Below are 11,418 nucleotides of genomic sequence, written 5' to 3'. Positions count from 1 at the left end.
TCATACCAAGATTTAACCTAAGTAGTGCCACGGGCCGATCTAATCGGCCCTGTGTTAAAAGTGAAAGTGCTCTGGCCGATCTGATCGGCCCAAGAGCAGACTCTCATTTGGCAGGGGTTTCTTTCAAGTTATGTTGCTTGAAAATCAATATTTTCACCTAATAACAATCTGGAACACTTTCATCTTTCTTGTGAAAGCTGTATTTTCCCATATTCAGTCTCAATCACACATATTTCCTCACCTAAAAGTAAGGCAGTAATCGGGTTCAGGAAATGGAAACGAGCGTTTGCTTGAAGCTGCACAAACCCCTGTTCACCAGCAGAGGGCTCTAATCTGCCGGCAGCCCCAGAGACAGTGCAGCAAGCCTCCGAGCTGGAGTGTTGCACTGCAGAAGCTTCTGGCAATCGGGCTGAAAACAACCACAAACCAGAACAGGTACGGCTCACAGAACCAATTACTTTATCTAAAATCAAAAGGATTCATTTGATGAGAAATTGCACGTCACTTTAAAATCTTGGGTGACTCTCTGACTCGTTTCCAAAATTAAATGTTCACTTTGCCTATTCTACTTTTTTTGTATTGCATTCCTCTTTTCAACCGATCCCTCTAAATACTCCCACCCTTATTTACACTTTATTAGACAGGGATCGGTTACTAAAGGTCGTTCTCTCCTCTCATAGCACTGGCAGCAGGCCTTGAAAGCAGGCCTTGAAAGCAGGCCTTCGGAGCATGCCACGATGAAAATAACGTGAGTAGGCAGTTTACACGGTTGGGAGGAAGGAAGTATCTATCACACATGTGCAGGCAATATTATAAAATATATAGTGAGAAAATGTAAGCATTCTAGCGTGCAGGGAATACAAAACAATAAATGAAGAGAGCAAGTAACAGTGGCCATAACGAGGCCTGTGGTTCATGCACAATGGGTGAATTTTAGTAGACGGGGCCTTTGAAATCAGAACTCTTCTGACTGAAAATAAACTTGACTATAATGTAATGTTTTTAGTTTTGCAATCTTTTCGGCCTTCCCCCTCAATTCTCACAGTGCCCTCCCAAGCTGCAATAAAACGATTTATGTGATAAAAGTCTCTCATGCAATGGAAAATGTATTTCCTTGAAATGAAAATAAAAGTTACTGCTTCGTAACTGTCTTTACTATGAAACAGCTTTGGCAAGGAAAGGCTATCGTTTGGAAGCTGTGTTTGTGTGTTTCGTCTGTGTTTTGAGAAGCAGCTCACTTTTCTAAGTTGTACCACGTACATCGTTCTACAGCTTTTGTAAGCAACATAAATAATATGTGGGAAGGGAATTAACTTGATTATTTCATTTTGGATGGATGGGTTGACGAATGCAGTGTTTCCATCTTTGTTGATAGGCTTCAGACTACCTTTGCTATGAAAAAGACCTGTACTTTCTTGGAGAGTTGTGTTGAGGTTTGATGGAAGGGGGCAGGCACACTGACAAGCTTGGAGGTGGACTGACATTCACCAGCAGCAATGAAATATGCTCCGAAGGGTCTTGCATCCAGTCACAGGCAGCAGTGCAATGTCCCTAACACTCTTTGCTCAGCCAATTTTTGAGTTAGCGCTTCACATGTCTTTCTCCCTGTCAGTACAAGCTTTTACCATTTAGCAGAACCAAGGAATCTGCTTGTAAAAAACATCATGACGCAACCAGTGTCGCTGCAGACACCTTTACTCCTATTACCTACCATTTAGCAGTTGAATAGGGGCATAGGTAAGAATATGTGAGTATTGTTTGTGTGTCTGTTAGATGCTATTGCTTGCTATCCTAATAATTCGAAATTACATGTTTTGCTATCATGCAAAGACACACTAGTATTTACAGACCAAGGCTCAACTGCAGACCGCAATATCAACCAGCCTCTGTTTACTCTTGACAAGCTTGATTTTCTCCTCATTTTAAAAAAATGGGTAAATGCCATATTTTAGTGCACGAATACACTTTGAAAATTGTAAAAAACAAAAGGACAGCCCAATTTAATTTTTGCATTATTATGTTTTTACTTGAAGAGAAAGCATCAGGCTGGACTGGCACCTTTCTCTTGCTCTCAAAATTTATCATTGTTGAAGTTGATCATTTTGCAAAGATGAAAAACATCCTTAGCTATCACTTCACAGGCTAAAATGTGCTGACCTCCTTGTTGGAGGGAACTGTGTAATCATAATGCTGTGGTGTGCGAAGATAGTCTGATAAAAATTCAGCTGGTTTTATCACTCATGTGATTTTTTTGTAATCCTGTACCTCTTCCCATCAACCTCTTTCTCCCCTTATGCTGAGAAAAGCAGAGAGACGGAGGTGATTCTTATTATGAATAGCATGTTATATATATTGTGGACCTTATTTATGAGGGCTTGCATCACTTTTTTGTGACACTCCGGTGTTGTAAACAATGTGCCACACTGCACCCTATTTGCAAAGTGACGTTCCGAGGCAGATGCGTCATTTTGTAAATGCCTGAACCACATTATACCTGCGTCAAGTATAATGTATGGAGGGTGGGCGTTTCCCTGCAAAAACCTTGTAGAAGTGGCGTAGTGAAATCTATGAGATTTCACTATACCACTCCTACGACTTGACTGTGTAGCAATCCTTACGCCTGCGCCAAGCAGACTTATGGAGTGATGCAGGGCGTTTCACATGGGACTTTTGTAATGACACATTATTGGAGGTGCGTTAAGTATCCGACTCCAGCAATGCGTCATTATTGTGCCAAATAGTACGACAGGATTCCTGACGTATCTGTTGAATCCTTGATACATGGAGCTCTGTAGTGTAAATACATCACATCCATAGTGTTGCAAGGATTTGACAATTAAAAGTGACGCATCGGTGTTTTCAACCAGTGATGTGCTACTTTTCATAAAATGGGCCATTGTGAGAGTATTCAAGTCAAGTCAAGTCAAGTCAAAGATTTATATAGCGCGCTACATACCCAGAGGGTCTCAAGGCGCTTGAAGAAGGGTGGGGAATTACTTGTCGAATATCCAAGTTTTAAGTTGCTTTCTGAATGCTAGGTGGTTCTGAGTGAGGCGAAGGTGAGTGGGAAGTGAGTTCCAGGTTTTAGCTGCCAGGTAGGAGAAGGATCTACCTCCCATAGTGGTTTTGTTGATGCGAGGTACAGTAGCAAGGGCTCGGTTGGAGGATCGTAGCTGGCGGGAGGGGGTGTAGAAGGAAAGTCGTGCATTGAGGCATTCGGGTCCAAGTTCGTAAAGTGCTTTGTGTGCGTGGGTTAGGAGGCGGAAAGTAATCCTCTTATTGACGGGGAGCCAGTGGAGGTTTTTCAGGTGACCAGAGATGTGGTCTTTATGCGGGATCTCTAGTGTGAGTCTGGCTGAAGCGTTCTGGATGCGTTGGAGTTTTTTCTGGAGTTTTGCGGTGGTACCGGCGTATAGGTTGTTTCCGTAGTCCAGGCGGCTCGTGACCAGTGCGTGGGTGACTGTTTTCCTAGTTTCGGTGGGGATCCAGCAAAATGTTTTTTTGAGCATGCGAAGAATGTTGAAACAAGATGATGAGACGGCGTTGACTTGTCTGTTCATAGAGAGTGAGGAGTCCAGGATGACGCCCAGGTTCTGTGCGTGGTCCGTCGGGATGGGTGCTTTTCCAAGGGCCTCTGGCCACCAAGAGTCATCCCAGGCGGAGGGGGAGGTACCTAAGATAAGGACTTCTCTTTTGTCTGAGTTCAGTTTCAGACGACTGTGCTTCATCCATTCGGCTACTTCTTTCATTCCTTCATGTAGGTTGGTTTTGGCAGTGTTGGGGTCTCTGGTGAGTGATAGGATCAGTTGAGTGTCATCAGCGTAGGAGATGATGTTGAGGTTGTGTTGGCGTGCGATGGCCGCGAGGGGGCTCATGTATACGTTGAAGAGGGTGGGGCTGAGTGAAGATCCTTGTGATACGCCGCAGATGACTTCAGTGGCCTCAGACTTGAATGGTGGGAGGCGGACTCTCTGGGTTCTTCCGGTGAGGTGATCCATTCCAGTGCTTTACCTTGGATTCCGATGTTTCTGAGGCGCTGTAAAAGGGTGTTATGACAGACTGTGTATTCAGATGTGTTGCTTCATATGTACTGATTGGTGATAGACCGTGTTGCTCTTTGTGGGTAGGCATATGGATATTAGGTGTTTGTGATGTTGGGTCATGTCTGAGGTAATAGTCTTTGTGATTTTGGATGTATGAGGGTGCCTCTAGATGTTTGTATAGCTAACTGTGGCTGTGTGTCAGTTATGATTCTGAAGAGGAAGTAGTACACTGTATATAGAGTGTGAGGAGGCATCTGAGACCTTAGTGTCTTCAGGGTGATTGGGTTAATATTTAGCTTTTCCTATGCTCCCAGCAATGTGTCCTCCATGTCTAATCCCAGTGCTCGGACACTGAGGGCTGCACGACGGGTAGCACAGGTGGGAATGGGAGTCTATTGGAGGCAGTAGCAGGTGGGGAGGTTGGTGCACCTCACCAGTATAATTAGAGAGGCCCTACATCCCCAGGTCACCTCTGTCTCCACCAGGCCCAGGGTTCTGCCATATGCCTCAGTGATGTGGAACAGATCCAGGTTCCAGGCATGCAGTTTAGGTGGAGCAACTGTGTTCTGCATGAGAGTTTCTGATGGGATGCGCTGCTTCTGAAAATGCTAATTCCAATCCAACTCTGCATAGTAAGAGGGCGAGTATCAAGTAAATGGATTTGTGCGTTTTAAGGATGTGTGACTAGTACTACTTAATCATTAAATCATGTTTTTTCTTCACATGCTGGAAACCGTACTCATGAGAACACTTGGATGGTGTCTGTGATGAAGGTGAAGAAGATGAATAATCATGTCACGCTGGAAAGACTGTTGGATGTTGCCAAAGAAGCATTTGTCAGGTAAGTCGGTGACTAGAAGGTATACCAAGTCTGTTGACCTCCTGGGAAGCATCTTGGTATACGCTCTAGGAAGCCGGATCTAGTTTTTACTCTTTCAACAATGTTTAGTAAAGGGTCAGATTATAGGCACACTGTCTCTCTTTTTTCCCTCTAGGTGGACCGGGTCTTCAACAACCGTCAAGTACACATGTTTAGCCTAGGGACAGCTTGTAGGTTTATGGCAGCTTGCCTTGTGCTAATGCCCTCACTGAGGTGCTTTTGGTGGCAGGAGACCCACAGCACCACTTTGTACAGTTGGTTCAAGGCAACCTACGTCTGCTTTGGTTTCTCCTGGCTGTACCAACAATGTTTAGTAAAGGGTCAGATTATAGGCACACTCTCTCTCTTTTTTCCCTCTAGGTGGACCGGGTCTTCAACAACCGTCAAGTACACATGTTTAGCCTAGGGACAGCTTGTAGGTTTATGGCAGCTTGCCTTGTGCTAATGCCCTCACTGAGGTGCTTTTGGTGGCAGGAGACCCACAGCACCACTTTGTACAGTTGGTTCAAGGCAACCTCCATCTGCTTTAGTTTCTCCTGGCTGTACCAACAATGTTTAGTAAAGGGTCAGATTATAGGCACACTCTCTCTCTTTTTTCCCTCTAGGTGGACCGGGTCTTCAACAACCATCAAGTACACATGTTTAGCCTAGGGACAGCTTGTAGGTTTATGGCAGCTTGCCTTGTGCTAATGCCCTCACTGAGGTGCTTTTGGTGGCAGGAGACCCACAGCACCACTTTGTACAGTTGGTTCAAGGCAACCTCCGTCTGCTTTGGTTTCTCCTGGCTGTAGCAACAATGTTTAGTAAAGGGTCAGATTATAGGCACACTCTCTCTCTTTTTCCCCTCTAGGTGGACCGGGTCTTCAACAACCGTCAAGTACACATGTTTAGGCTAGGGACAGCTTGTAGGTTTATGGCAGCTTGCCTTGTGCTAATGCCCTCACTGAGGTGCTTTTGGTGGCAGGAGACCCACAGCACCACTTTGTACAGTTGGTTCAAGGCAACCTCTGTCTGCTTTGGTTTCTCCTGGCTGTACCAACAATGTTTAGTAAAGGGTCAGATTATAGGCACACTCTCTCTCTTTTTTCCCTCTAGGTGGACCGGGTCTTCAACAACCATCAAGTACACATGTTTAGCCTAGGGACAGCTTGTAGGTTTATGGCAGCTTGCCTTGTGCTAATGCCCTCACTGAGGTGCTTTTGGTGGCAGGAGACCCACAGCACCACTTTGTACAGTTGGTTCAAGGCAACCTCCGTCTGCTTTGGTTTCTCCTGGCTGTACCAACAATGTTTAGTAAAGGGTCAGATTATAGGCACACTCTCTCTCTTTTTTCCCTCTAGGTGGACCGGGTCTTCAACAACCGTCAAGTACACATGTTTAGCCTAGGGACAGCTTGTAGGTTTATGGCAGCTTGCCTTGTGCTAATGCCCTCACTGAGGTGCTTTTGGTGGCAGGAGACCCACAGCTCCTTTTTGTACAGTTGGTTCAAGGCAACCTCCGTAAAAGGTACTCATAAAATCTTTACATATACTATACTACAGGTTTAAACTATAAAGAATGAACAAAAAAAGAATAAACTTTTTTTAATTTTTTACATTTTTTTTTGTTTTTTATTTTTGATAATTTTTTTATAACTGTTACTTACTCAACCTACAACTACTTCAAATAAACTGCAAACACTGATATATTTAAAATGGTAATATAGTAATAATAATGTAAAATATTATGATAGTTATGAAGTAAATTGTAGGGCAACAAAAAGCTAGTTCTGTTCCTCCTGAACACTAGGAGAGGGATGACAGTGACTTAACTGGGGATAACATTGCTCATGAACACCAAGTTTACAGGCAGGACACCAGTGGTGGGACCTTTTTCTCCCCACAAGCTGACTCCTGTCAGAGCACACAGCACAGTCTCTCTCTTTTCGCCCAGGCAACAGCGCAAAGCCGTGCTCCTCACTACAAAGAGAAAGTAGTGGTGTTGTAGGTATTTGTTCTTGAGAGAAACCATCCTTCCGTAGACAAAGTGCCTCTACAAGACTCACTATAAAACTGTGGCGACTCTGAACATTGCATGGATCAGTATTCAATTTATACAATTTGTAAGCATTCATGATCGACACATCAATCAGATTACGCCAAACCTTGGACCAGTATCTGTGTGTTGATCTCTCTGCTGCGAATTCGTATATTTTGCGGTCGCTTACATCAACCTCACCCATTCCTTTATTGTAGTCTATAATGACTTGAGGTTTGATGATTGACTTCCCAAACCTTGTCTGTACAGTCACATCATCTGCTAGGCTAGAGGTGGACAGCAGTAGAACAGGCTTGCGTTGGCTTTTCTTTTCTCTAAAGGCGCATGCCAATACCCCTTTCTTTCTCATATACTTAGACATTTCTGCCTGCAATTTGGCCCTTGCAATCTCTGGAGGCAGCCCTTTAGAGTTTGCCCGCACTGTGCCTGTTAATAGAGTTTTGTTCTCAAGTAGCTCCTCCGCTAGACTGACACTTGTGTAATAGTTATCAGTCATTAGATGATACCCTTTACCTAGTAAATCACATGAGCGGAGAAGACTCATCACCTTGTTGAACACAAACACCTTTTCTGTTCCTATTGTTTTATCCTTCCCAGTATATAAATCTACATGAAGGACATAACTGTTACTGCTGTCGCATACCTCAAATTTCTTAATGCCAAACCTAGCATGCCTTTTATTAGGCATGTATTGAATGTAAGCCACCCTATTTTTCATGCCAATCATTGATTCGTCAATACAAATCACCTGATGTGGCACATAGTACCGCTTGAAAGCATGGTTCAATGAATCAAGTACTGGCCTAATCTTATGCCACGGGTGTGAGTGTTTGATTGATTCAGATGCTCCGTCCATCACCACCCCCTTTTGTACCGCTTTTGGCTGCCATAAGTGTGGCAGGGTATGCTCAGACGTGAGTCCCTCGCTCACTTTGCCACTGGATTCAAGCAAGCTTGATTTCGGTCCAGGGAAGACATGGCTTGGCAGTTCGGGCTGGACTGTTCTCATGAGGCACAGGGTCAGACTGATTTGCATATAGCCATGTCTGAACTGGGGTGGCAGAGTGGGCTAAAGAACGGTGATGGATTAACCCCAGATCTTTTGACTGGGTGTGAGTGTTTGATTGATTCAGATGCTCTGTCCATCACCACCCCCTTTTGTACAAGCGTTGGGGGTTAGCACAAGCACAGGGGGAGGGGGCCTCAGAGTAGAACCAAACATACATCACCAGGGGCACAGGGGTGGCCAAGTGCAGGTTGCCAATTAAGTTCCAGGCACCCAATGCTTCTCAATAGAGTTTCTTCTTTTGCCAAAAAGTCTGCAGGCGTGGCACCGGAGGTTGCAGGCGAGAGACCAATGATAGCAGAGGTAAGTAGAGGTGTAGAGGGTCATATGGGCAGGAAGGATCCAGCCATAATGCATTAATGACATTGAAAGACTTGGAAAAGTGTAATTAAAGGTCAAAGGTCAACAGACATGATCCCCGACACCAATGAAACCAATGAAAGCACAAGTATTTATCAAGACAATTACAATAATGCAACACTAGTAACACATTATCCAAGGGTAGTGTGCAATAACGACCTTGATACACCTAAACAAGTATAATTAGAGGTCAAAGGTCATAAAGCATAACCTCCTCCAACACTATAACTGAAGAGGATGCAGGTACTCATCATTACAATTCCAATAATGCCTCAATTGTAACAAATGATCTAACAGTAAAGGATTAAAGGCCATGAAACACTTAGAACAGTGTAAATAGAGGTCAAAGGTCAAACCACATGACCCCCTCCCACCAATTTAATGAACAAAAATGTAACTAATTATCATTACAATTCAAACACTGCAACACTTGTAAACAATGGTCTCACCGTAATGGAATAAACTCCGTATACCTCTGCAATAAGGGCAAATAGAGGTCAAAGGTCAAATTTTATGACCTCTACGATAATTTGAACAAGGGAAAACATAGTACTTTGCATGCCGAGTCCAATAATGCCACACTTGTTGAAATTGATCCAACGGTAACTGAATAAACAGAAAAAAGGTTTAAAAAAAGTGTATTTAGGGGTCAAAGGTCACGTTTTTTTCACCTCTTGTAAAATTTGACTAGCTGACCTGTGAGATCAGACAACGACCTTTACAAAGATACCTCACTTTGCAAAAACAAATTCACTGTTACAAAGATATATCCTTTGCACACTTCCAGTAGCTACCATTTAGGGTCAGAGGTCAAGGACTGTGACCTTCAGGAGTTATATGCATGAAATAATATGCCAACCATTCACAAAATATGCATCACTACTGTGCATAAAAGTCAGAAAATATATTTTGAGATGTTGAACATATGTCCAATAACAAGATTGAGATCATTATATGAAAAACCCCAACAGACGAAACAGCATGTCGGCCATTTTGTAGCATGTAAAGTGCTGTCAAAAGCAGCAAAAATATGTATTTTCATAAATTTACTAATGGTAGTCACTGAACCATCCATTTTACTTCTGTGAACCAATTCTGCTAGGCTTATAAGTTTAGATTCTGCACAACAATAGAAAAAACATGACAGATGTTTGTGGCTTATATCTATGTCATAGTTTGACAAAGAGCCATAAAAAACACAAAAAACAAAATCAAAATCAAAATCTGCCCTATTACCATTGAGCAAACAAACTAATAAATATTTCTGAGTATCTGCTTTTGGAAAACACTATTTTTTTTATTACCCTACCAACGCGGTCATTTACACTTATCATTTTCTCAGTCACCTGGCGGCCATCTTGAATTGTGTCATGTGACTTCAGGGTGTTTTATAAATGTAAGTTTTATATGCAAATTAATAGTTCAAGAAGTACTGAAACTAAAAATGTATAGTTTCCCAACATTATAATCATAATTATACAAACTACAGCATGTTAAAGCAAAGCACCCCAAAAAGTCATTAAATGGCTTAGCACTGAAGGATTTTCAATGGGCACTAATAGGGTTAACTCAGCATAATCGGTTGCCACAACTCACCTTCAGAAAAGCAAGGACCATGGGGAGTTGTCTCGTAAAAATCAACCCTGAGATTAAATCACCTTCCAACTGGTTATCCAAACAAAAGGTTTTTTTTAAATGTCTAGTTTGTAAAGCATGCTAGCATGCAAAAAATTTTAAAACGTATAATACCCTGTTTTTACCTAAACCGGTCAAAATCACAATAAGAATCACCTGCAAAATGGAATATGTTGTATATGTTTTAGAATGTCTATGTGCACTACGATATGTGGGCAGCACGAAATTGCCAGTGCACAGAAGAGTTCTTCAACATAGTCGCGCAATTGTAAATAAGGATCAAGCATATCCGGTTGCGAGGCATTTCGAGGCAGTCCATGATAGCAATCCGACCCTGATGAATTATTTTGCCATTGATTGCATACCACTGTCTCGCAGAGGTGGCAATCAGGAAAGTGCACTTCGCACACTTGAGACCAAGTACATTTTAGAGCTAAACACCAACTCCCCTTTTGGTTTAAATGCGACGGAGGATTTATATACATGTTTATAAGTTATTTACAATTGATGTGTATTTGATAATTTTAGCTCTTATGAACTTTGACCGCGCAAACCTTGTTCTCCATTCAGAAACTTCAAAGAATCCGTGCACTAGTTTATTTTATCTTGGCGATTTTAAATTCTATAATTCACTTGGGTAGCACATATAAATTGTTTACTATACACTAATTTATGTAGCAAAAACCTCTGATTGCCTTAAAGTTGGGGGACTTTTTCTGCTAATAGTTCGGCCATTGCCCTTTTTTCGCTTAGTAACTTTTGACCAGCTGTGTTTGCCCACTTGGGCTCTTTTGAGAACCCCTGAGGACAGGGGTGTCTATACACACAAGTTGATATAGCAGCCTCTTACCCTTATACCGGTCAATACCATAACCATGGTATTAAGTGAGTAAATGGGGATCTGTTGAAGGACCCCATTACTGATGGACGTCTATGGCATCGAAACCCGTTTAATATACTGAAACAAAGATTCGGGGTTTTTCTTTATATGCCACATTTCGCCCATTCTTACCGCCGTTTATTGGTGGGATCAATGTGTGTTTATTAACTAATTTTATAAATATTTTTATTGGAAATTTATGTTTTTAAACACTGATATTTATTTATGAATTTATATCCATTTACCGTGGTTATTTATTGTAAATATCAAATGGTTGACAAATGTGAATATTTATTTATGCTGCTATATCATGTCGAAATGAAAAAATCGAATGTATTATTTATTGTGCACTTTCTCGCTGAGATTCGATGTGTATAGTCTGTCTTTCATGACTTTGCTTGACCTGACACAGCTGTCTGTAATAGCATTTGCACTTTAAAAGGGCGTTTCATCTAACGTAACGCGTCATGTGATCAAGGTCCAGGTGGGACCGAAACGCGTCATGGCGGCTTTGATG

This window comes from Lissotriton vulgaris, chromosome 5 (genome assembly GCF_964263255.1).
Source record: "Lissotriton vulgaris chromosome 5, aLisVul1.2, whole genome shotgun sequence".
Lineage (NCBI taxonomy): Eukaryota > Metazoa > Chordata > Amphibia > Caudata > Salamandridae > Lissotriton > Lissotriton vulgaris.
The sequence above is the reverse complement of the archived record's forward strand: the minus strand, read 5'-3'. Positions refer to the sequence as shown.